Raw genomic sequence first — 27,028 nt, forward strand, 5'->3', positions numbered from 1 at the left:
CGGAAACCCAGGCTGTTTCACATCCCTCTACCCTGAGCAGCCTTGGCTCCCAAAGCTGGACTGTCACAGGGCTGAGGGAGCTGGGAAAGATGTGCCAGCAAATGAGCTCCCCTTGGACCTGAAGTGCCTGGTCCCCTATGGATGGGCAACAATCTCCAGTACCAGGTAGGACCTACGACAGCCAAACCAAGCCTAGAGCACACAAAGCATGGAGGACCCTCTGGGCCCAAAGAGCTTTGAAAAGTCACTTGGTCTCCACGTCTCCTGGTGCTGGGGTTCCCAACACCAGACTCCTGCTTTATGGTCACTGCACCCATGGACAAAAGCAGCCTCTGCACTTCTTTTGCAGGGTTTGGGATTTGTCCAGGGGGGGTACTGTAAGGGAGGAGAAGTAAAGCAACACAAGCCCTTGGGTGTTGTTCTACCACACTCCACTCGCATTAACAACTCCAGAACAGGAATTTCACAAAGCCTCTGGTTACACCAGTAAACCCAGTAGGGCATGAAGAAATGCTGCCGCCATGTGGCTCTTTCCCAGAACTATAACTATAAAACTGGTCCCTCTGGGCACTTCACATTCACAACGTGTGTGGGGCTTGAAATGATACCAGCCCTCAACAAATGTCTTGGGGGTAGGTAACTGAAAGAAAATTCATAAAAGGCCAGACTTTCAGGAAGCCAACTTGAAAAGGTAAATTTCACTCACACTCACTAACAACAACAAAAAAGCACATGGAAAGATGCTCAAAGTCACTTAAGAATAGAGAAATGTAAAGGACACCTGCTCTCGAAAAAACTCTTGGGGTAAGTAATCGAAAAGGACTTAAAAACAAGTCAGAATTGCAGGAACTGGATTTCAAGAGGTAGATTTGACTCCCACTAAAAGCACAGGAAAAGTGGCTCAACATCACCAGTGAGTGGGTTGGCCAAAAAGGGCATATGGGTTTTTCCTTAACGTTTTAAGGAAAAACCCATACGCCCTTTTTGGCCAAACAAACATGCGGGAAATGCAAATCAACACTACAAAGAGGTATCACTTCCCACCAGTCAGAATGGCCATCCTCACAAAGTCTAAAGACAAGAAAGGCTAGAGAGGGCATGAAGAAAAGGGAACCCTGCTATGCTGATGGTGGGAATGTAAATTGCTAACAGCCACTCTGGAGAAGTCTATGGTGTTTCCTAAAAAATCTAAAAAATAGAGCTACAGTGTATACGGCACTTCCACTCATGGGTGAATATCTTGGGAAAACTATCAATCGACAGGACAAAGGCACCCCAATGTTTAGTGTAGCCCTGTTTACAAGAGCCTCAACTTGAAAGCAACCTAAATGTCCTTGGAAGGAAAAAAAAGGATAAAGAAGATGTGGTACTTATGTACAATGGAATGTTACTCAGCCATGAAATCAATGAAATAAGGCCAGCTGCAGCAACTTGGATACACCTAAATACGATCATACTAAGTGACATAAGTCAGACAGAGAAAGAGACTTATCATATGATATCACTTATAGGTGGAATCTAAAAATGGATACAATGAACTAACTTACAAAACAGAAACAGAGTCACAGATTTAGCAAAGAAGTTTATGGCTACTATAGACACAAAGACTTCTCTATAATTTCCTGATTGTTTCAAGAACTCCTTCTTTTTTTTTTTTTAATACCTACATTCTGAAGCTCTCCACCAAGGACTACTAAAATTGCATTTCCGTAAGTATCTATATATTAATCACACAATAATGCATTTATAATTGTATTATGATTTATTGCTAATTTTGGAGCATAAACATAGCTGTCTTATTTACCACCCTCTTGGAAATCACTTTAATATTTGCACTTAGGACTTGAGAAGGGATAAATAAAAACCTGAAGAATATGCAAATACAATTTATATATTTCTTATAAAATTAGGTGATTATCTAACCTTTATCCAAAAAAAAAGAAGAGCCCAGATATGTGCAGGCATGATACTCAAGAATGTGTGGTCTTCCAGCAGGAAAACATGCAGTAATCCATGTGGCAGAGTTTACCTGTGACCAGCTGGGGTTAGTGACCTATGCATTCCTTACATGCAACATATCAGGAGTGGAAAAGGGAATTTGTCCGTTGTGGCAATAAGTATAATGAAGCTTTATAGTAGGTCATGCTCATATATTCAACACAGGTACAATCAAATTTATACTCAATTCTGGTAAATCTAAGTCTGTATCTGTTACCTTGTCTTTAACGAGGAAATGTCAGAATTGACTTACAAAAAAACCAAAGTGTTTTGTTTGTTTGTTTTTTTAATTACGGTCATGGTGAGTAAGACATAGCTCAGAACAGCTAATGTGACTTAGTGATTCTCTCATCAGGAAACACAGTTTCTACTTGTTTATTCTCCACATCCTGTAGTAAGTAAAGTTTCAATGAAAGATAAATCTACATGGTGAAAAGAAAAGACAACTTACAGGTGTTGATAAGATCATTTTGACAGGTTTTACCACCTACGTCAGTGTTTCTGGGGATGGACACAAGCCAGAGCTCCCTACTCTGACATTTTCACTGATGTCATTCCCCTTGATCCTCAATTTGAAAGTGGATAAAAATGTTTTCTATGTTTTCTTCTTTAAGAAGTTAAATAAAGAATGCTGTCTAGACATGATCCTCTAATGATTTTCAGTCAGTGGTCATCAACAGAGGAAAAGCACAGAATCTCATCCTCACAGAAGGATGACATTCAGTCAGGTAAGAAAATTCTCCCCGAAATCAGAGCTTCATCTTTAACATGCAATCAAAGGCTTTCACAGGTTCTTCATCACTCTGCACTCAGCCCTACCATATGGGATTGGCTCTGAGAATCTCACATCAGATGACTGACAAACATGTCATAGTACACTGATCTGGTACCAGATCCTGCCTCTCTTAATGATCTCCTGCAGGTACAATGGAACATTCTAGGATGTTTCCTGGAGCCATCTACCCTATGCAGGTACACTTCCAAGTAGAAACAGAAGCTTTGATTCTCACTGGGACCCCTGCTCTGTCCAACCAACCTCTCTAGAAATATGATGTTCTAATCTCTCCTGATTAGAACATTTCAAGGTCTCTCCCTGTGCTAATTTAGTAAAGGTAAAAGAGAAACAAGAAAGAAGCAAACTATTCAGGAAGCAATATATAGGATTCCTTTACCTAATTTATTTATCTGACATATCTAAATATTGATAAGTATAGTTTCATTTCATGATGGTCAAAAAAAAGAAGGAAGAACCTCCATTCCAACAGTATATATAAAATGGAATCAATATTGCATAAGCTCCAGCTTAAGCTTAGCTACGAGGTACTAACTCTTCTCATAAAGAAGCAATAGTTCTCCATCATTTGAAGCACACTGAGGACTCAGACAGCTGGACACTGAGGGTGTAGTCTCCTCACTCGAATTCTGTACCTGCATCACAGAGCAATGAAATATTCCCAAAGAATTATTGAGGATGAGGTGGGGAGCCGAAACAAAAAAGATGAATCCATAGTCTGTCCTACCATCTGTTTGCTAGATATTACCACAGTCTTGGCCCAATATGACCTTCCCACTTTTCTCTGGGTCTCCCTACTTTCCACCTCCATCCTCTCATTATATCTTACCTACACTTGGGAACAACTCTAGTTTTTCCACTTATCTTTATCAACAAGTAATCCAAATAGCAACTGCGTATATAACGCCTTAGAAATCTCAGGTCTGACTCAGTAATCCATGACCTTAGAACTGTAAAATTTTCCTAATTCCCTTTATTATTTGTTTCTAATTTCCATGTACTTAAACTCTCAAGGTCTCCACTGTTCTCAAGTTTGTCTTCCCTGCAAAATCTGTCAACCTAGACATAGATTTAAGTACCCCCCTCTAATTATCTCATAGGGAATCTAGTTTTTAAAAAAGCCTCAGCAAGCCTTATGGACTTTATTAAAGACTCTTTAATATAACTCATGGGAGATAGCAGTACACCCATAGATATCTATTTAATACACCCTCAGAGTAATTTCTTTTTATAAAGTCTCTTCTGGACAATGAAGACTCTCAGCTTCTTCTTCAACATATGCAGTGTCTCACCCTTCTGATTACCCTCTGCTCTATCCCAGGTCCATTCCCTTTCCTGATATTACATTCTTTCCCAATTTTGTATGTTGGTAAAATCAAAGAACATAAAGTATAACATATTAATTAATTATTATAAAGTGCACTGTCCAGTGATATTAAATACATTCACATTATTGGGCAACCAAAATCACCATTTATCTTTCTAACTCTTTTCTATCTTTTAAAACTGTAACTCTATATCCTTTAAACATAACTTTCCTTTTTGTTCTGTAACCACCTGAAAAGCATCATTACCCTCTCTATTGCTATGATTTTGACTACACTAAGTACCCCATATAACTGAAATAAGTAGTCCTATTGTTATGACTCACTAAACGTCACAAAAGTGGCATTTTTGGTAGTTAATGTCCTCAAGATTCATCCATGTTGTAGCATATTCCTAGATCTTTTCCTTCTTAACACTGAATAATATTGTATTATATGGGTATACCACACTTTGCTTATCCAGGAACTAGTGGATGAACACTTAGGTTGCTTTCATATTTTAGCTACTGTGATTATTACTGCTACAAACATTGGAGTACAAATATTTCTTTAAGACCCAGATTTCAATTCCTTTGGGTACACCCCATAGTAAAATTACTGGATCATGTAGTAATTCTCTTTTTCAATATCAGAAAAACTGCCATACTGTTTTGCAAAGCAGCTGTATCATTCATTCTACATTCCCACCAACATAGCACAATGGTTCCAATTCCTTCACATCCTCACCAATACTTGTTTTCTGCTTGTGTATGTGTGTGTGTGTGCATGCACACAAGCATATAAACACGTATTTAGTGATATGGAGCATCTTTTCAAGTGCTTAGTCATTTGTACATCTTTTTTTAAATTTTTTTATTTATTATTTATTTATTATTTTTATTTTTGGCTGTGTTCGGTCTTCGTTTCTGTGTGAGGGCTTTCTCCAGTTGCGGCGAGTGGGGGCCACTCTTCATCACGGTGCGTGGGCCTCTCACTATCGCGGCCTCTCTTGTTGTGGAGCAGAGGCTCCAGACACTCAGGCTCAGTAGTTGTGGCTCACGGGCCCAGTTGCTCCACGGCATGTGGGATCTTCCCAAACCAGGGCTCGAACTCGTGTCCCCTGCATTGGCAGGCAGATTCTCAACCGCTGCGCCACCAGGGAAGCCCCTGTACATCTTTTTTTGAAGAACCATCCATTCAAGTCTTTTATCCATTTTTGAATCAGGGTGTTTGCTTTTTGTTGAGTTGTAGGAGTTCTCTGTATATTCTGAATAGAAAACTCTTGTCAGACATATGGCTTTCAAATATTTTCTCCCGTCTTGTGGGTTGCCATTTCATTCTGTTTACGTTGCTTTCACACACATTTTTTTTTAAATTATGTACTGTAAGTTGTTTATTTTTTTGTTAGCTGTGCCTTTGTTGTTCCTGCATTTCATACTGAGAAAAACACTGCCAAATCCAAAGTCAGGAAGCACTTGTCCTGTGTCTTCTTCTAAGACTTTTAATTTTATTAGGTCTTATATTTAGTTTCTTGATACATTTTTATTAATTTTTGTATATGATGTTAAGTAAGGGTCCATCTTCCTTCTTTTGCATGTTGACAACAAGACTTCTCAGCACCATTTGTTGAAAATACTATCCTTTCTACTTTGAAAAGTCTTGGCAACTTGTCAAAAATTATTTGGCCATATATCAGGGTTTATTTCTGGGTGTTCTACTCTATTCTATTGGTCTTGAATAAGGGAGAAAATAGTATAATCTATCCAGGTTGATGAAGAACATAAAGAAAGACCAGGACTGAGAATTAGAAGGGCAATATAAAAGAACAGGGAGCAAAAGGCAGTGTGAAAGAAGATCTTGTATTTGCAAGTTCATGGAAACATGATCATGCTAAAACCACTAAAAGCCTGACTTTGAACAACAGAGTAAATGTTTTAGCAAGAAACATAACACTTACCCATCTCTGGGAAATATAGTATGGGCATAAAGATAAACCACACACAAATGTATTAAAAAGGGAAGGGTTTTCATGGTGTGAGAATATTGTGGGATTTGAAATGCAATTTACTTCTGTTCTACCATTGTCTAAAATTTATCAAAGTGTATATACAAGCAATTCCAATTCTGGTAATGTGCTTGACAGGTTTACATATGAACTTCAGCAGACCAGTAAATGTACATTCATAGTAGGACTGTTCCCTAAAACAAAACAAAACAAAAAGCCTGGAAAGACTATAATTCACTTTGTCAACACACATACAGATGCAATGATGGTTATATAAAAACAGGGTGAGCATGGGTGCAAGAGGTTAATCCCCAGGCTGGGGTGGGGTGCAGAATTTGAGGGTAACATAGGTAGAAAAGGCTTTTGTCATATCCTTGATTTTTTTTTTTTATAATGAGAAGCAGCTTTTTTTTTTAATGTATTTATTTATTTTACTTATAGCTGTGTGGGGTCTTCGCTTCTGTGCGAGGGCTTTCTCTAGTTGTGGCAAGCGGGGGCCACTCTTCATCGCGGTGCATGGGCCCCTCACTATCGCGGCCTCTCTTGTTGCAGAGCACAGGCTCCAGATGCGCAGGCTCAGCAGTTGTGGCTCACGGGCCCAGTTGCTCCGCGGCATGTGGGATCTTCCCAGACCAGGGCTCGAACCCATGTCCCTTGCATTGGAAGGCAGATTCTCAACCACTGTGCCACCAGGGAAGCCCCATATCCTTGATTTTTGAGGTATGGAAATTTACAGGTTACTACCTTCGTTTCAAAATGAATGAACACACTATTCAATTTTTTAAAACAGGCGAAGTAAACATGAGTGATAATAAATTTCAATCAGTCACATATCAAATAGAATACTAAGAAAAATTAAATAAATGATTTAAGAATGAAGCGGAGAGACTGTCCAAGATGGTGGCATAGAAGGACCCAGAGCTTGATGCCTCTCATGGGCACACCAAAGTCACAATGATTTACAGTACAGCAATTGATGAAAAAGGCTGGGACCTACCATAAAAGACCTTTTACAGCTAAAGACATAAAGAAGGCACTACAACAAGACAGGAAGGAAGGGCGACATCTCAGTATAGTCAAGACCCATACCACCAGATAGGTGACCCACAAATGGAAGAATAATTACAATTTCATAGGTGCTCCCAGGTAGCAAGGGGTATGAAGACAACATCAGGCTCCCAAGCCCAGGGATCCTGTGCTGCAAAGAAGAGTCCCTAGAAAGTTGGGCTTTGAAGAACAGCAGGGCTTATTTTCCAGAGAGCCAGAGGGTTGTGGGAAATAGAGATTCCACTCTTAAAGGATGCCCACAAAATCCCACATGTTCTGGGAATCAGAACAGAAGCAGTAATTTGAAAGGATCCTGGGTCACACCTACCTCCTGATCTTGGAGAGTCTCCCGGAGAGGCAGGAGTGAACTACAGCACACCCTCAGGGACACAGACACTGGAGCAGCCATATTGGGGAGCTCCTTCTACCTTGTGGACACTGGTACCAGCAAGCATAATTTCAGAATCCTCCCTCTATCTTTTTAGCCTCAGGGCCTAGCCCTACCCATTTCCACCAGACTATAGACACAAGTACTAGGATGCTGCAGGCCAAGCCACTAACTGAGCATAGGCACAGCCCCATCAACCAGCAAACAGGCTGCCTTCAGACCCTCTCACTGCACAGCTGCCCCTGGACATGGTCCCAGCCCCCAAAAGCCCCAGGACCAGCCTCCACACCTCAATACATAGGCACTAGACCCAGGACCCCCAGGACTCTCCAGACAGAGACCCTGGATCCCAACTCCACCCACCAGTGGGAAGGCACCAGCCCCAGAATCCCCGGCCCCTCTGACAAGTGAGCCTGCTCTGCCCTTGGAGTCAGCCTCACCATTGGCAGGTGATAACTGCACAGGGACTGGATGGAGCTTGGACCTACCCAACAGCAAACCTGCTCCATCCTTGAGATCAGCCTCATACACCAACAGGCACACACCAGCTCCAGGAATACCACAGCCCAGCAGCCTGTGTGACCAGAACACTCACTTGCAGGCCAGAAGCAGCCATGGACTCAGCTGGGTCCTGACCCTGCCCATCAGAATGCCAACACAAGATTAGGGATACCCCAGACCCTGCAGATAGCTGTGTCAGGAACAGTGATCCAACACCAACTCTGTGACTCCTGGGCCCTGCAGCCAGAACTCAGGACCTGGCTCTGCCTCCCAGTAGCCAGCATAGCCCCAGGACCAGGGGTGGGGCACTAGCCCTGATATCACCTGGACTGCAATTCTACCCATAAGTGAATCAGCACTAGATTTGGTGTCCCCCAGAGCTGTGCAGCCAGCTGCCTTATGATTTAGTCTCACCAAGCAGCACAGACAGCCTCCATACAAGGCAGAGTCTGGCAAAAAAGCCAAGCCTACCAGACCACCCACAGTAGTCAGCCCACCACAACAGAAGAGCCCAAGCAGCCCACATAGGGGGTACACCTAGAGCATATAGTTCTAGTGATCAGGGGAGAGTGGGCTGCTGGGACCCATAGGACAGCTCCTACAAAAGGCCACTTCTCCAAGGTCAGGAAATGTAACGAACCTACTACATACATAGCAATAAAAACAGGAAGTTAAGAAAAATGAGGTGACACAGAAACACGATCCAAATGAAAGAATAAGATAAGAACCCAGAAGAAGATCTAAGCAAAGTGGAGATAGCCAATCTCCTCAACAAAGGGTTCAAGGTAATGATTGGAAAGATGATCAAAGAACTCAGGAGAAAAATGGACGACCAGAGCAAGAAGTTGGAAGTTTGTAAAAAACAGATAGACTATTAAAGAACAACCAAACAGAGATGAGGAATACAATAACTGAAATGAAAAATACACTAAAAGGAACCAACTGTAGACTAAATGATACAGAGGAATGAATCAGAAAACTGAAGGACAGAGTACTGGAAATCACTGAAGATGAACAGTAAAACCACAGAATAAAATGAAATGAGGAAAGTTTAACAGACCTCTGAAACAACATCAAGTGTACTAACATATAGCATGTGCATGGATTGGAAGAATTAATAGTGTTAAAATAACCATACTACCAAAAGCAATCTACAGATTTAATGCAATCCCTATCAGAATACCAAAGCATTTTTCACAGGAGTTGAAAAAGTAATTTTAAAATTTGTATAGAAACACAAAGGACCCCAAATAGCAAAAACAATCTCAGGAAAGAACAGAGCTGGAGGAATCACACTCCTTGACTTCAGACTATACTACAAAGCTACAGTAATCAAAAGACAATGGTACTGGAGCAAAAACAGACACAAAGATCATTGGAATAGAATAGAGATCCCAGAAATAAACCCACACACATATTTAATTGATTTATGATGAAGCAGACAATATGGAGAAAAAACTATCTCTTCAATAAGTTGTACTGGGAAAACTGGTCAGGTACATAGAAAAGAATAAAATTAGAACATTTTAGCACACCATATATAAAATAAACACAAAATTGAATAAAGACCTAAATGTAAGACCAGAAACCATAAAACCCATAGAGGAAGATATAGAACGTTCTTCAACATAAATGATAGCAACAGTTTTAGGTTCAGTCTACTAAGGCAAATGAAACAAAAGCAAAAATAAACAAATGGGACTTAACTAAACTTAGAAGACTTTCACAGCAAAGGAAACCAAAGACAAACTGAAAAGACAACCTGATGAATAAGAGAAAATATTTGCAAATGATAAGAGGTTAACATCCAAAAGATGACCAATCAAGGGTTAATATCTAAAATATAGAAACAGCACATACAACTCGATATCAAAAAAATACACAAAATCTTTAAAAAAATGAGCAGAAGACCTAAATAGACATTTTTTCCAAGGAAAAAATACAGATAGACAGACCTCAAAAAAAAGATGCTAAATATAGCTAATCCGCAGTGAAATGCAAATCAAAACTATGAGATATCACTTCACTCCTGTCAGAATGGCTGTCATCAAAAAGATCACAAATAAAGGTTAGTGAGGATGTGGAGAAAAGGAAACTCTTGTACACTGTTGGTGTGAGTGTGAATTGGTGTAGCTACTGTGGAAAGCAAAATGGAGGTTCCACAAAAACTAAAAATAGAACTCCCATAATATCCAGCAATTTCACTCTTGGGTATATATCAGAAGAAAACCAAAACACTATTTCAAAAAGATAAGTGCACCCCAATGTTCATAGCAGTGTTATTTGCCATAGCCAAGATACAGAGTCAAACTAAGTGTTCATCAATAGGTTAGTGAATAAAAAAAGATTTTTTATGATGACTTAACCAACAAAAAAATTTTGCCATTTGCAAGAACATGGATGGACTTGGAGGGTATTATGCTTAGTAAAATAAGTCAGACAGAGAAAACAAGCATGGTATGTTATCACTTACATGTAGAATCTAAAAAATTATATACAACAACAACAAAACAGACTCACAGATTAAAGAACAAACTAGTGGTTACCAGTGGGGAGAGATAAGGATGGAGGAGCAAAATAGTGGTAGGAGATTTTGAGGTACCATCCACTATGTATAAAATAAATAAGCTACAATGATGTATTGTATAGCATGGGGAATATAGCCACTCTAATAACTATAAATGGAGAATAACCTAAAAGTTTATGAATCACTACGTGGTACCTCTGAAAGTGATATAATAATGTAAATTAACTATACATCAATAAAATATAAAATAAGAAACAATAAAGGGGAGACAGATTATTAGATAGAAATCAATTAAATAAACACTAGTTTTGGAAATCAAAGAATTAGGAAAGAACATGTAAGAAATAACACTGGCATTTAAAGTGCATGATCTATTCATTTAAAAGAAATCATATAAGTGGTAAAAAATGTTACCCATTCTCACAATTTGTATATCTAGGATAAATTATTATCTACAAAAATATGTTACAAATATTCATTCAAAAAGAAAGAGAAAATTTGGATTAACCAATTTTAGTATACAAATTTAATACCAGTCTCTATCTAAAATTGATTTGAATAAGTTCTGTTAACACTTAATAAGTTCTGTTAGCCACTTCTAGTTTCTTTGTGATGTAAAATCTTTTAAAGAATAAAAATAAGCCTGTCGGCCTTCCCTGGTGGTGGAGTGGTTAAGAATCTTCCAGCCAATGCAGGGGACACATGTTTGAGCCCTGGTCGGGGAAGATCCCACATGCCGCAGGGCAACTAAGCCCTTGCACCACAACTACTGAGCCTGCACTCTAGAGCCTGCAAGCCACAACTACTGAGCCTGGTGCCTAGAACTCATGCTCTGCAACAAGAGAAGTCACCGCAGTGAGAAGCCCGAGCACCGCAGCAAAGAGTAGCCCTCGTTCGCCGCAACCAGAGAAAAGCCCACACGCAGCAATGAAGACCCAACGCAGCCAAAAAAATAAAATAAAATAATAAAACAAATAAATTTATTTAATAAAAAATAAAAAAAATAAGCCTGTCTACATTATTCCATTAAACATACACAGAAGTTAAAAGAAATGAGAAGGACCAGAGGACAGAAGGACCAGAGGACAGCAGAATCAAGAAAAACTACAATCCTGCAGCCTGTGGAACAAAACCCACAGTTACAGAAAGATAGACAAGATGAAAAGGCAGAGGGCTATATATCAGATGAAGGAACAAGAAAAAACCCCAGAAAAACAACTAAATGAAGTGGAGATAGGCAACCTTCCAGAAAAAGAATTCAGAATAATGATAGTGAAGATGATCCAGGACCTCGGAATAAGAATGGAGGCAAAGATTGAGAAGATGCAAGAAATGATTAACAAAGACCTAGAAGAACTAAAGAACAAACAAACAGAGATGACCAATACAATAACTGAAATGAAAACTACACTAGAAGGAATCAATAGCAGAATAACTGAGGCAGAAGAACGGATAAGTGACCTGAAAGACAGAATGGTGGAATTCACTGCTGCGGAACAGACTAAAGAAAAAAGAATGAAAAGAAATGAAGACAGCCTAAGAGACCTCTGGGACAACATTAAACGCAACAACATTCGCATTATAGGGGTCCCAGAAGGAGAAGAGAGAGAGAAAGGGCCAGAGAAAATATTTGAAGAGATTATAACTGAAAACTTCCCTAACATGGGAAAGGAAATAGCCACCCAAGTCCAGGAAGTGCAGAGAGTCCCATACAGGATAAACCCAAGGAGAAACACGCCGAGACACATAGTAATCAAAGTGGCAAAAATTAAAGACAAATTATTGAAAGCAGCAAGAGAAAAACGACAAATAACATACAAGGGAACTCCCATAAGGTTAACAGCTGATTTATCACCAGAAACCATACAAGCCAGAAGGGAGTGGCATGATATACTTAAAGTGATGAAAGGGAAGAACCTACAACCAAGATTACTCTACCCAGCAAGGATCTCATTTAGATTTGATGGAGAAATCAAAAGCTTTACAGACAAGCAAAAGCTAAGAGAATTCAGCACCACCAAACCAGCTCTACAACAAATGCTAAAGGAACTTCTCTAAGTGGGAAACACAAGAGCAGAAAAGGACCTACAAAAACAAACCCAAAACAATTAAGAAAATGGTCATAGGAACATACATATCGATAATTACCTTAAACGTGAATGGATTAAATGCCCCAACCAAAAGACATAGACTGGCTGAATGGATACAAAAACAAGACCCATATATATGCTGTCTACAAGAAACCCACTTTAGACCTAGGGACACATACAGCCTGAAAGTGAGGGGGTGGAAAAAGATATTCCATGCAAATGGAAATCAAAAGAAAGCTGGAGTAGCTATACTCATATCAGATAAAATTGACTTTAAAATAAAGAATGTTACAAGAGACAAGGAAGGACACTACATAATGATCAGGGGATCAATCCAAGAAGAAGATATAACAATCATAAATATATATGCACCCAACATAGGAGCACCTCAATACATAAGGCAACTGCTAACAGCTATAAAAGAGGAAATTAACAGTAACACAATCATAGTGGGGGACTTTAACACCTCATTTACACCAATGGACAGATCATCCAAAATGAAAATAAATAAGGAAACAGAAGCTTTAAATGACACAATAGACCAGATAGATTTAATTGATATTTATAGGACATTCCATCCAAAAACAGCAGATTACACGTTCTTCTCAAGTGCGCACGGAACATTCTCCAGGATAGATCACATCTTGGGTTACAAATCAAGCCTCAGTAAATTTAAGAAAATTGAAATCATATCAAGCATCTTTTCTGACCACAACGCTATGAGAATAGAAATGAATTACAGGGAAAAAAACGTAAAAAAGACAAACACATGGAGGCTAAACAATACGTTACTAAATAACCAAGAGATCACTGAAGAAATCAAAGAGGAAATAAAAAAAATACCTCGAGACAAATGACAATGAAAACACGACGACCCAAAACCTATGGGATGCAGTGAAAGCAGTTCTAAGAGGGAAGTTTATAGCTATACAAGCCTACCTCAAGAAACAAGAAAAATCTCAAGTAAACAATCTAACCTTACACCTAAAGAAACTAGAGAAAGAAGAACAAACAAAACCCAAAGTTAGCAGAAGGAAAGAAATCATAAAGATCAGAGCAGAAATAAATGAAATAGAAACAAAGAAAACAATAGCAAAGATCAATAAAACTAAAAGTTGGTTCTTTGAGAAGATAAACAAAATTGATAAGCCATTAGCCAGACTCATCAAGAAAAAGAGGGAGAGGACTCAAATCAATAAAATCAGAAATGAAAAAGGAGAAGTTACAACAGACACCGCAGAAATACAAAGCATCCTAAGAGACTACTACAAGCAACTTTATGCCAATAAAATGGACAACCTGGAAGAAATGGACAAATTTTTAGAAAGGTATAAACTTCCAAGACTGAACCAGGAAGAAATAGAAAATATGAACAGACCAATCACAAGTAATGAAATTGAAACTGTGATTAAAAATCTTCCAACAAACAAAAGTCCAGGACCAGATGGCTTCACAGGTGAATTCTATCAAACATTTAGAGAAGAGCTAACACCTATCTTTCTCAAACTTTTCCAAAAAATTGCAGAGGAAGGAACACTCCCAAACTCATTCTATGAGGCCACCATCACCCTGATACCAAAACCAGACAAAGACACTACAAAAAAAGAAAATTACAGACCAATATCACTGATGAATATAGATGCAAAAATCCTCAACAAAATACTAGCAAACAGAATCCAACAACACATTAAAAGGATCATACACCACGATCAAGTGGGATTTATCCCAGGGATGCAAGGATTCTTCAATATATGCAAATCAATCAATGTGATACACCATATTAACAAATTGAAGAATAAAAACCATATAATCATCTCAATAGATGCAGAAAAAGCTTTTGACAAAATTCAACACCCATTTATGATAAAAACTCTCCAGAAAGTGGGCATAGAGGGAACCTACCTCAACATAATAAAGGCCATATATGACAAACCCACAGCAAACATCATTCTCAATGGTGAAAAACTGAAAGCATTTCCTCTAAGATCAGGAACGAGACAAGGATGTCCACTCTCACCACTATTATTCAACATAGTTCTGGAAGTCCTAGCCACGGCAATCAGAGAAGAAAAAGAAATAAAAGGAATACAAATTGGAAAAGAAGAAGTAAAACTGTCACTGTTTGTGGATGACATGATACTATACATAGAGAATCCTAAAACTGCCACCAGAAAACTGCTAGAGCTAATTAATGAATATGGTAAAGTTGCAGGATACAAAATTAATGCACAGAAATCTCTTGCATTCCTATACACTAATGATGAAAAATCTGAAAGAGAAATTATGGAAACACTCCCATTTACCGTTGCAAAAAAAAGAATAAAATACCTAGGAATAAACCTACCTAGGGAGACAAAAGACCTGTATGCAGAAAACTATAAGACACTGATGAAAGAAATTAAAGATGATACCAACAGATGGAGAGATATACCATGTTCTTGGATTGGAAGAATCAACATTGTGAAAATGAGTATACTACCCAAAGCAATCTACAGATTCAATGCAATCCCTATCAAATTACCAATGGCATTTTTTACGGAGCTAAAACAAATCATCTTAAAATTTGTATGGAGACACAAAAGACCCCGAATAGCCAAAGCAGTCTTGAGGCAAAAAAATGGAGCTGGAGGAATCAGACTCCCTGACTTCAGACTATACTACAAAGCTACAGTAATCAAGACAATATGGTACTGGCACAAAAACAGAAACATAGATCAATGGAACAAGATAGAAAGCCCAGAGATTAACCCACACACCTATGGTCAACTAATCTATGACAAAGGAGGCAAAGATATACAATGGAGAAAAGACAGTCTCTTCAATAAGTGGTGCTGGGAAAACTGGACAGCTACATGTAAAAGAATGAAATTAGAATACTCCCTAACACCATACACAAAAATAAACTCAAAATGGATTAGGGACCTAAATATAAGACTGGACACTATAAAACTCTTAGAGGAAAACATAAGAAGAACACTCTTTGACATAAATCACAGCAAGATCTTTTTTGATCCACCTCCTAGAGTAATGGAAATAAAAACAAAAATAAACAAATGGGACCTAATGAAACTTCAAAGCTTTTGCACAGCAAAGGAAACCATAAACAAGACGAAAAGACAACCCTCAGAATGGGAGAAAATATTTGCAAACGAATCAACGGACAAAGGATTAATCTCCAAAATATATAAACAGCTCATTCAGCTCAATATTAAAGAAACAAACACCCCAATCCAAAAATGGGCAGAAGACCTAAATAGACATTTCTCCAAAGAAGACGTACAGACGGCCACGAAGCACATGAAAAGATGCTCAACATCACTAATTATTAGAGAAATGCAAATCAAAACTACAATGAGGTATCACCTCACACCAGTTAGAATGGGCATCATCAGAAAATCTACAAACAACAAATGCTGGAGAGGGTGTGGAGAAAAGGGAACCCTCTTGCACTGTTGGTGGGAATGTAAATTGATACAGCCACTATGGAGAACAATATGGAGGTTCCTTAAAAAACTAAAAATACAATTACCATATGACCCAGCAATCCCACTACTGGGCATATACTCAGAGCAAACCGTAATTCAAAAAGACACATGCACCCGAATGTTCATTGCAGCACTATTTACAATAGCCAGGTCATGGAAGCAACCTAAATGCCCATCAACAGACGAATGGATAAAGAAGATGTGGTACATATATACAATGGAATATTACTCAGCCATAAAAAGGAACGAAATTGAGTCATTTGCTGAGAAGTGGAGGGATCTAGAGACTGTCATACAAAGTGAAGTAAGTCAGAAAGAGAAAAACAAATATCGTATATTAATGCATGTATGTGGAACCTAGAAAAATGGTACAGATGAGCCGGTTTGCAGGGCAGAAGTTGAGACACAGATGTAGAGAATGGACATATGGACACCAAGGGGGGAAAACTGCAGTGGGGTGGGGATGGTGGTGTGCTGAATTGGGCGATTGGGATTGACATGTATACACTGATGTGTATAAAATTGATGCCTAATAAGAACGGGCAGTATAAACAAACAAACAAAACAACTAATACTAAACTTTCATTGGGTTATTTGTATGGAAATATGTTAATATAAATGTTTCAGACATTACATGAAATTTCTAAAAATCTTATATGTTCTGGTATAATGTTATAAGTAATAATCCTAGTTATTACTTTAAAATATATATCTCAGAAATAACTAATGTTCTTGTCAACTGCATTATTATGAACTTTCATCAAATCTTTAACAGTGGTCATTTTTAAGTCTTTTGTCATTTACAGACAGTTCTGGGTGTACTCTGATGCTTTTGGAAATATGTTCCTATAAAAGGCTTTCATCTTCAAGAAATTCATGGAAAAGACTCTGACAAGTACAGGTTTCTGGTAACTGACTGTACTGCTGAAGTGAATGAATAAGCATTTTCAGAACTCTAATGAAAAAACTGATGAACTCATAAAAGTGTTAACAAAAGATCAAGATGAAAAAAAAAATCAATTACATGGGACTGAGTGAACTGATGAGGATGAGTATAATTTTTGTGACTTTCTGTCTGAATTAAAAAAAAAATCCCACAAGGACTCAGAGGCAAAGAACATACAAATCAATTTTCACTGCAAAGTAAAGGAGCTGTTACAGTGGAGGATTACTGGACTGAATGTCAATATTATGACATAGTATGAGTGTGTTTCATGTTTGGTAATTGCAATCATTGTTGCTTTTGTTGTGGTCATCCATGTACAATGCTTGGTGTCAGTCTATTTATCTCTTGTAAAAATAAAATGCAGTGTGTGTGTGTGAAAAAAAAAAAAAAAAGAAATGAGAAGACAGGTCAACCAGGAAGGTGAATTTACTGAGAAACAGTCATTCTTTCTCCCTCCTCCTTTTCTTTTCCTCCTTTTCCAGGTCTCTTTCGGTTTCAATCGAGTGAAGTCTTGAGAGTTCTGAGAATATTTCTTTAAGGGCTTCAAATAACCATACCAACATCCTCTACCACAACTACACACACAGGGACAAAAATAATCCTCTGCTATCTACTCATGTAGGAGGGATTCATGCACAATAAACTCCTACATGGAGACACAACAGGTGAGTTTTCTACCTGTTCTTCATAATGTCCTTCCATTATAGTGAATCCCACACATTATGAGGCAGAAGGGGTTATGTGGGCTTCTCCTTGAAGTCAAAAAATCTGCAGTCATTTCAAGTACCTGATGATCATAGGGTACAGCGAGGGAGGGAGCCGTCCCCCTTGGGGAAGGGGGTGAATGGGCGCCCGCACCCGTGCACCCCCTGATGTACAGCTTCTGGAGACACAAAGGGCGGTCACACCACAGACAGCCTGTCAGGGTGTTGGGCCACTGGGCAACCCGACCAGCCTAAAAGTGCCCCATCAGATGCTGAAAGCAAAACTCTTTCCCCTCTTTGAAGCCAGGCAATTTGGGCCAGAGAGTCAGAGGAGACTGGTAATCAACTCCTCCTCTCTGCTCACCTCCTTGGGGTTACAGCAACCCCATCTCCAAACCCACATCTGATCCTGGAGTGCCAAAGTGGGAGCCGCAGGTGGGCTCTGCCGGCGCTTCAGCGCCCTCTGGAGGTTGTCTGCTCTAATGGCAACTCTCAGCCCCTCCTCCTCCTCCCCCTTCCCTAGTCAAGAGGGCTGCCTTGACCTCGCACAGCCGCTAGCCTGACGTCATTCTTCTTTTTCTCTAATTACAATGAAGTGTCCTACAGAGGTTTAGAATCTTTTGGAGGAGGAAGATCTTTTAGTCAATACACCTTAACTGTGAGAAGTTGGTTTCAGGAATGAACCTGAAATACTGTATTTTTCTCCTGATGATTCCAAGGAGAGCTCAAGTTTTCTAAGTCATAGGAATAACCAAGTAATAAATATGATATTCTGAGCCAGAGATGAAAAAGCAGTTTTTAGCACCCCCTCCTCATGTCATATGACTGGGATTTAAATCGATCAGCTGCCAGTGGTTTTTAAATCACATGACCCAACTTTAAATCAATCAACTACTCTCCTGTAACTCAAGTGACTTGGCTTTAAATCGTAAGAAATGCAGTTATAAATATGATGTTCTGAACCATAAATGGAAAAACAACATTTTAGAAAGTTTTTTTTCTTTTCAAATGGACCTTTCATTGCATACAGAATAAAGGAGTCTCTTGTGGATTTTTTTTTTTCTTTTTGGCTACTTAGGGTCTTCGTTACTGCGCGTGGGCTTTCTCTAGTTGTGGCGAGCGGGGCCTACTCTTCATTGCAGTGCATGGGCTTCTCATTGCGGTGGCTTCTCTTGTCGGGAGCACGGGCTCTAGGGGCGCGGGCTTCAGTAGTTGTGGCACACGGGCTCAGTAGTTGTGGCGTGTGGGCTTTAGAGTGCAGGCTCAGTAGTTGTGGCACACGGGCTTAGTTGCTCTGACGCATGTGGGATCTTCCTGGACCAGGGCTCGAACCTGTGTCCTCTGCATTGGCAGGCGGATTCTTACCCGCTGCCCCACCAGAGAAGTCACTCTTGTGGATTTCTTGAACCGTAAACACATACAATGTCTCCGTTGGCTTGACTGATTTAGTTTTGACATTTAAAATAGAAAGTTAAGACTCCGCACGAGCATTTATTTTTCAGAAAACACGCTCATGAACAGTGATGGCTGCAGACAATAACTTTGTATCAACTCCATGACATCTATGGGGGGGGGGGTAAATATTGCACAGGCTCCCAGAGCCAAATAAGAAGCCTCAAACCTGCTCCTCCCATTGGAGGTGGGAGCCCCCTTCACCACCATCCCCAACTTAGTCAAGATCATCAGTGCAATGGTGCCACCACAAGAATGATTTCCTGGGAAACTGTGTCTCTATGTGAGAGGAGGAGCCCTGATCTTGAGCACATCACCTCTCTGAGGCTCACTTCCCACATCTGTCAAATTAAATAGCTAGAGTCAATAGATGATCCCCAAGCTCTCTTCCAGTTCTGAGTGTCCTAGATTCAAAGGAATAAATTTGTTGCTCACAGTTTAGAGATGAGCCCACCACAGGCCAGCTTAGATGGGCTCCCCCACTTCTAGGAGGGCACCAAAATCATAGGACAAGGATAAACCTTGCCAAATAAGTCATCCTTATCACCTCCTTATCACTTTTCAAGACTTGCCTTCAGCCCTTCCATGTTTACAGAGTTAAAAGCTAGTGGTTTTCAAGAGGATTTCCCAAGAATACACAGCCAAATAAAGGACTTCCCAACATTTGCTTACTTAGGGAAAACATAAACTATATTTTCTATGTATTTAGTAGTTCATAGACCAAACAGAAAGCTCCCAGATAAATGAGATTTCTAGTACAGAAAAGACTGAAAATATATGTAGGCCTTAGTATGTTTTTATTCTGCAGTCACAAGTTTTAGCAGAGAGCCACTGGTCAAATTGAGTGCTCATTAAGGTTCTACTCTATATTGTCCATTTCAAATGGCATAGAAAAGACAGCACTTCTTGCCTGACCCATTGATTGAGCTTGATTTTGGACTTATCACCAACCTCCACAAGAACACCTCAAAGAAAGGATTTGTAACTCCAACCCCCTTAATTTGGATAACATGCTTCCCTCCAAAGAAAAACCACGATAGTATATTTACAACATCATAAAAAGAATTCGAGTTCTATAATCTGTCTTGACCATCTATATTCAGTCAGGAGAAAAGCAGAGTTAAAGGCAACTCTGTCATCATATGCTGGAAGGTCAATTCTAATGCCCTATAGGATGGTATTGAACCACATGGCATTTTATTTGAATTGCACTTTACTTTTTCTGTTTTGATATCTTGTGACTCCAGAGTACTAGCTACTGTTGCCAAGGCAAGATGACTTTGGGTAACTGCAGGGACCCACAGGGGTTTTTGTTTGGTTTTTAAATATTAACATGACAAAAATGGAAAAAGTAAATACAGAGAACAAATTCAGCCCATTTTCTCTTCAGAATGAATGAAATACAAATCCTTTGGTCATATCTCTGATTAAAGAATACAAAGACCCATGAAGTGATTTTCCCAACTGGTATAGAGACTTTCTCCCAACTGGTGGGGCTGGTACCATCAACTGGTGGGGCTGGTACTCTTCTCATTCTTTGTGCTGGATTGAAGCCCCTCTGAAACTGTGGGATATTGATTAGACACAATATGAACTGCCCACCTCTGACATGTTAACCTTCAAATGGAAGAATCCTTTCTTTGTGTGAATAAAGGTGGCCTTCGAGGTCCAGATTTCAGGGAACTTGTGAAGGGAAGCCAGAAAAACACATGGTGCAAACCACTGAAATACATTCCAAAAGATTCAAATGCAGATGAGAATAAAGATTCCACCATTAAACCAGTTTTTCCTCCTCTGTGATTATTCCTTCTCGTCAGTATAATCTAAAGGTTTTTAGTCATGCTGGTGGACTCAAATCATATGACGATGGGAAAATCAAAGCCTCTATTTTCTGGAACATCATGTAAAACTTCTCTGGAAACAGATAACATCTTTGCTTCCTACTAACTGAAATGCAGTATTTTAAAATCAGAAGTCCACATGCAGATCAAGAAACCTGTCATACACGGCACTTTTTATCAAAACCTCCAAAAGCAAGGTCTCCTTAAGACAAATAAAGGATTCAAGCATAATACCATGTTGCTACCAGAGACCTGGAGACCAACAAGAAGGTTTTCAGTACAATTAAATAACAGCTCACAAAGCTCAGAGCAACTGTTTTCAAGAAATATTTAGAAGCTCTGGGAAAGTGCTCTGTCTCATGCTGGGAAGCTCACTGGACCCACTGACTCCTGCTCCCAGGAAATAATGCTGGGAGTGTGTCTGGAAGAATAAACATGAGACTGAACCCTCACAGGAAAAGTATAGGTTTGACATCTGTTGGCATTTTCACAGGGGAACATGTGAGCAGACCTTCGTTTCCTTTCTAGGCAGACTCTTCTCATCTGACCATTAAAACTGCCCAAGATTCAACAGCCACTCCTGCTAGGGGTGGATACTTCCTTTCATGCTCAGCGGAAATCCCCTAGTTTGGATACGATTTGAGTTTGATCCTGTGAAACCATCAGAACTTCCCACCAGAGATCAGTGAGGAGATTCTGGCCTTTATTAGTATTCATGATGAACACGGGTGTCCTGGCTGTACTTGCCAACGCTCTTGCTATTTTTATCCACCTTCCTCCCTGTGAGTACCTTTGACCAACCCTGAGCTCAGACTCCTGACCTATTACAGTGACTTTGTCAGCCTTTCTTTAAAAATGGACAGGTAATAAAACGAATTTAACCTAGAAGCAGCAGCTCAGTAAGGGAAATAAAATCATCAGAAGTTATCTAATCACAGCCACAGCCATCCAGGGCTCTGTCTTACCTGCTGGGTCATAAGAATGGGACCTTCCTAAACTTGAAGGGCATCCAATCAAATAGGTAAAGGTCTGCTCACCTCTGGCTCTTGGAGGGATTGCTAGGCACTCTACCCCGTGTATACTAACTGCAAAACACTGTCATGGTTGTGAAACACCTATGTTCCAGGAAAGCTTTTTGGGGTGCATGGGGAAGGTTTCTTTTTGACATCAAGCAAAAAATAAATCACCAAGCTCTTTGAGCACAGGGGTTCTTAAGAGGGCAGTAGAAGGAAGGAATGGGCAGAAAAGATGATCTCCAGTGAAGTGAAGGCCGTTTTTCCAAAAGAGTAGGATTTAGTCTCAGTTTAAGGAGAACACTTTTAAATAGCTGGGACAGCTCCAAACTGCAGTTTAGGGAACGAGTGCTTCAAAAGAACAGTGCTTTAAAAGTCCTGGCAAGGCAGCAAGAGGATGAAGAGTTGGTTTTGCATAGTTTTGAACACAGGAGTAAAGAAGCAGAGGCATCTCTGACTAAAAGGCCCTGAGATCCTATGGCATCAATGGGTCAGTTGCAGGGGCAGGGGGTGTGGGGGGCGATATTTCTCTCTCAACGTCTCCCAGGGCAGCCACCCCTCCCGACCCCACCCCCCCACTCCCTTCACCCTTCCTCCCTCCACTGTTGGGTCCCCAGGGACAGCACTTTTCAAGCTGGAGCCCTCAGGCACCATCTCTGCTGTCTGGATTCTTCCTGGAGCCTGGCAAGTTCTGGGACAGGAAGGCGGGTCTGCAAGGCCGCTGCGGTGCAGTCGGACCTGGAGGCCTGGAGGGGAACTGGAGCCCTGAAGCCCACCCACGTCCTTGAAGCCGAGGGAGGAACACATCCTCCTAACAGTACTTCTCAGGGGTCAGCGTGCTCCCCACCCGACGGTGATCCATACTCACTTGAGGCAGCAAGGACTGCCTCTAACTGGCCCCCTCGATTCCGCCTTAAGGGTCCTCGCACATGTGTGATAGCGCAGGCCCCGGATCTCTTTAGTCAGCTGAGGCCAGTGCTGCCGGCATCCCTCCAGTCCCATCCCCCAGCCCCTCCCTCTGGGACTGTATCTAATAGAAGAAAGAGCACAGAGGAATTGGCTGAATCAAGGGACCTGGGAGCCTGGGGATGAGTTTGAAGACCAAGAACCTAAGGCGTAATTACATATTATTGGAAACTCTTGTGGAGTGTGTGTGGGGGGGGAGGTTAGGAGGCTGAGAGGCTGAGTCGACCTGGTGAGTCCAGCCCCAGGACACCACACAGCCCTGTCCCCCTTTCCCTGCCATCAGACAAGCGGTGCCGCAACTCCAGCCGGGACTCTGCACTTCCCCCTCCCTGATTCTCCAGAAGAGCAGGTGGCCCCCCTCTGAGGGCAGGGGCAAGACAACGGACCAAGTCCCCCTGCACTAAGGCGCTACTGGAATCTCTTCCTGAACAGCAGTGCTGGCTTGGAGCGAACCCGTGCACCGCCAAAGTTGGTCTCGTCCTGCAGCTGAGGGACGCAGGCTTTAAGTCAGCTGCCTTGGCTTTAAATCAATCAGTCCCCCCTTTAAGTCAGGTGACCCAACTTTAAATCACTGTGTGCCCCTCAAGCCTGCCACTTCAAAAGTTGGGAACTTCACTTTGATCCCAGCACCTCACACAGCTGAATGCACACTGTAGTCACCCCCAAGCCTGGCTTAGAGGCAGGCTATAAGGTAAGGGGATGGGCTGCACACATGGTGAGGAGGGTGCACTTCATGTACCAGAAGGGTCCAGGTACTCTGGGTACAGCAAGCAGTGCACGATACAGCAGCTCCCTGGCAAAGCTGGTGATGCACAGGGGGAGCAGGCACACCCAGGCACGCAGAGGTTCCAGGCCGGGAGCTGGGGCACAGCCAGCCGGGAGGGTGTGAAAGCCGAGGATCTGAGCCTTCTTGAGAAAGGCAGACACAGAGGATGGATGAGAAACAAAGACCAGATGAAACATGGATTTGAAAAGCACACCCTGCTCTTGAAACTGGGGTGGGGTCACCCCAGATTTGAGTCTTCTTACGCCCCAGTACCTAGTGCTTTGGTATTTGCCCAATTACTTCTAAAATGTGACTGATAATATCTAAACCATAGAATACTGCATTTGGAGTGGTTTTGCGTGTTTATGTTTCTATAGTGGAATAATCTTTTCTACAAGAAAAATGTACACAATCTGGAATAAATTCAAACCCCTCTTTAAAAAGTACTATATCGGACTTCCCTGGTGGCGCAGTGGTGAAGAATCTGCCTGCCAAGGCAGGGGACATGGGTTCGAGCCCTGGTCAGGGAAGATCCCACATGCCGCGCAGCAGCTAAGCCCATGGGCCACAACTACTGAGCCTGCAGACCACAACTACTGAAGCCCGCGCGCCTACAACCGGTGCTCCACAACAAGCGCAGCAAGAGAAGCTACCGCAATGAGAAGCCCGCGCACCACAGCAAAGAGTAGCCCCTGCTTGCCGCAACTAGAGAAAGCCTGCGCGTAGCAACTAAGACCCAATGCAACCAAAGATAAATTAATTAATTAAATTTTTTTAAAAAGTACTATATCCTTCTGTACAACTTCTCTGGGAAGAACAGAGAGATGGCGTAGGAGAGTGAGAAAGACCAATACTTAGTGCACATCTCTCATGCAGGTGCTCTGCTGGCTCAGATAGATTTATCCCCAATTTACAAAGGAGGAAATAAGCTCAGAGAGGTTTAGTAATTTTCCCAAAGCCAAACAGTTCTTGAGTGGCAGAACCAAGATCTGAACCAAGTCTGTTACCTTCAAAGCCTAAGTCCTCATCACAACAAAACTCAATTAATATTTACATTTATCGAATTACATTGCAACCTGGGGAGTTCTTGGCACAATCCTGAATAAGAGTGAGAAAGAAAGAAATAGCATTGTTCCTACAGTCAACCCAAATTTTTGGAGCAGCTGCTAGATGCCTGGCCCTTTTTAGGGTTCAGCAGTGATCAAGACAGGAAGAGTCCTGCTTTCATGAACCACGTAGTGGGGAGGAGAGACGGGTGCAACTTGGGTGAGGGATTTCACCTTGCTGGACCTCTGTTTTCTCATCTGGAAAATGGGATGGGTGTTCCTCATTTTCTGGGATTGTCCAGCCCTCACATTCTCTGATTCCATAAGAAGCATTTGTTTTCCTGTTTCTTTAAACTTCATTCAGGCCGTGAGCTGTGATGAATGTTGTTAGCTGCTCCCCAAATCACTCTATCCCCACCCTTTTCCTGTGATCAGGTCTTTCCCGAAACATGACTCACAGTCAGTCAAGTCACAGAACCTAAGGGGCACCCAGCAGAAAAATTCCAACCCTTGCTTCCCAGGAGTTCTGTGGTCTACCTGACAGGTAAACGTAACTCACCTGGCACAAGGTGGCCATCCCTGGTTTCACATCAACATGATCTCAGGCACAAACCTCCTTGTTTTTCCATTTTGTCTTTAAGTTACTTGTTGAAACAACTGCACAAATATGACAAAGATATAAAATCAGGCATCTTCTGCCCCCAGTGCCTACTAATAAATGATTTTCTGCCACTTAAATGATAAAGATAGAACATTTCAACATTCTGCTACCCTTATTATTTGTCATTTTTGTTGATATTTCTATTGACTACATCTTTCAATATTTTAACAATGGAACATTTATTTAGGTTGTTCCAGACCCAGCCTTTAGTGGTAAAAGTTTTGTTGTTATATTTCTATTATGTTTCCTTTAAAAATCATTATCCTATTTAAATGGATTAAGTCAATTCTACAGGCATTTATCTTATGATATTGATGAAATTGATACATAGAGGGCAGTAGTACAAGTTGATTGGACCTGAGAACCTCTATTAGCACAGTTAAGTATAAACATTATCTATATGTAAACCAAAGTACATGCCGAGTGAGATTCTCCGACTTTTTTTCACTGTCTGCCCCTCAAGCCTGTGGGAAATGGAATATTTCTTGCCCTATCAGTAAACAAAGGATGTCACAGTCTTCAGCACTTGCAGCCCTCCAATGTGAGCCGGCGGGCCCTGAGGCACTCAGGATATGCAAATACAGAATGCAGGCCCCAGAGAGCTGAGGTGCATATCAAAGGAAGGATTTCAGTGAGCCCAGGCAAAGAAAAGCGCCGCATTCCTCACCTTGGGAGAGCTGGTTTTCCTTAGTTAACAATCACCTTTTGATGTTCCCCATTACCTGCGCCAGTCTCCTGCCCTGTCCCCTCCCCCCGGTACTTTAGCTCAGGGAGGAAGGAGCGCAGAGGGACTCGGCTGAATAAGGGGCCTGCGCGCCTCGGGAGGAGTTTTCAGCCGCTTTCCCCGCAGTCGGGAGGAGGGGCGCTGACCCTGCGCCTCCCTTGCCCCGTTTCCCCTCAGGACGCTCAGGCCGACCCCCTCCCCACGCCCACCAGGCCTCGCGAGCCAGGCCGAGGGCAGGGGCGAGAGGAGGGACCGAAGTTCCCGGGGACCAGACGCTGGAGGCCGCTCTTTCTGCACAGCAGCGGCGGGTGGCAGCGAACCCCTGCCCCTCAGAAGCTGGTCTTGTGCTGCCACCCGGGCACCGGACCAGGCGGAGGGTCGGCGCCCACTTACCCGGCCCGCCGTCCCCGCGACTGTCATGGCTTCGGCCGCCGGGGCACCTCCAGAGCCGGCAGCCTCAGTGAGGTCGCCCTCCCCTCGGGCTCCGGGGCAGTTCCGTGAAGGCGGAGGGAAGAGACGCCGAGCCGGGAGTTCCAGCTCTGAGGAAACGCGGGCTCTGTTCAGCGCGCAGTGGGTGGGACCGCTCTGCCCCGAGGCCTTCCGGGAGGGAGCGGGGCGGCGGGGGAGGGAGCCGCCAGGAGCGCAGGGCCCCGTCGGGGGTCCTGGAGGGGCGGCCCGGCCTGGGGGCCACGCCCACTGTGGCCGCAGCCCAGGCCTTTTTCCTGGAATCCTACACAAAAAAGTTAGAAAGATACACAGTCTATAGTAAAT

The 27,028-nt window shown here is 41.7% G+C and overlaps 1 long non-coding RNA gene across 2 annotated transcripts in view; it reads right to left on the bottom strand.

Annotated features, from left to right (window-relative positions):
- Window positions 1–26,798, bottom strand: part of LOC309632173 — a 53,488-nt gene extending 26,690 nt beyond the window's left edge. The window contains exons 1-3 of one of the 2 annotated variants that reach the window (XR_014246766.1): window positions 26,651–26,798; window positions 25,432–25,529; window positions 20,843–20,962 (exon numbers count right to left, since the gene is read on the bottom strand). This is a non-coding gene — a long non-coding RNA (uncharacterized lncRNA). The remainder of the gene's footprint in view (window positions 1–20,842; window positions 20,963–25,431; window positions 25,530–26,650) is intronic. The other variant, XR_014246767.1, reaches the window with a different exon arrangement.
- Window positions 26,799–27,028: the final 230 nt, after the last annotated feature.

Source organism: Balaenoptera borealis (assembly GCF_965194805.1).
Source record: "Balaenoptera borealis genome assembly, chromosome: 7".
Lineage (NCBI taxonomy): Eukaryota > Metazoa > Chordata > Mammalia > Artiodactyla > Balaenopteridae > Balaenoptera > Balaenoptera borealis.